This window comes from Chinchilla lanigera, unplaced genomic scaffold (assembly GCF_000276665.1).
Source record: "Chinchilla lanigera isolate Chin_1 unplaced genomic scaffold, ChiLan1.0 scaffold00027, whole genome shotgun sequence".
Classification (NCBI taxonomy): domain Eukaryota; kingdom Metazoa; phylum Chordata; class Mammalia; order Rodentia; family Chinchillidae; genus Chinchilla; species Chinchilla lanigera.
Genome location: NW_004955428.1, coordinates 1,117,096 through 1,118,105, shown reverse-complemented (window position 1 = coordinate 1,118,105; position 1,010 = coordinate 1,117,096).

The following is a 1,010-nucleotide window of genomic DNA, read 5'->3' as shown; positions in this document are numbered from 1 at the left end:
GGATTCAAAACCTTGCTTTTAAAATGTTGTATTATAGGAAATTTCAAATGTTTACAAAGTAAAAGAAATAGCCGGGCGTGGCGGTACACGCCTATAATCCCAGCATTCGGGGGCTGAGGCAGGAGGATCCTTGTGAATTTGAGACCAGCCTGGGCTACAAAGTAAGCTCAAGGCCAGCCTGAACTCCATAGAGAGACCCTGTTCGGGTACCGGAGAAAAACCAAAAAAAAAAAAAAAAAAAAAAAAAAAAAAAAAAAAAAAACCAAAGTAAAAGAAATACTAAAATGAACTCCATGTATGCATCACTTTTTTTTTTTTTTCAGTACTGTGATTGCATTTAGGGACTTTTCACTGAGCTACAGCCCCAGACCTTTTTTTACTTTCCATTTTTGAGACAGGATCTTGCTCAGTTGCTGTGTTGCCCAAGCTGGGCTTGAATTTGTGAGCCTTCTGGTTTGTTTTTTTGTTTTTTTGTTTTTTGTTTTTGGTACCAGGAATCGAACTTATGACCTCAGGCTTGCCAGGCAAGTGCTTATGCCACTGAGCTGTATCTCCAGCCCAAGCCTTCTGCTTGAGTCTCCTGGAGTGCTGGGATTACAGACATGTGCCACTATACCAAGCTTCAACATCTAACTGTTATGATCATTAACTCATGGTTGATCTCTGATTCATTCATCCACTATCTTCTACCTTTTCGCAGACTGTGATTTTCAGAAGTTTTCTGATATAACATGTACATACATAAAAACACACTGTTTTTGGAGACTGAACAGTATTCTAATGTATGGAGATATTGAAATGTAAATGATCAATTCTCTATTTAGTTAATGGGCTTTTTAATAAAGAAGGTATAATATACAACCTAATGTACTATGTTGGCCCACTGGGTTGTATCAAATATTTAGGCCTCAACTACTGCATAGGTTTCATAATTATAAATTTTTATTCTAAATACATTCTTCACTGAGCATTTCACTGGGAATACATGACATCATTTAATGACTACTTAT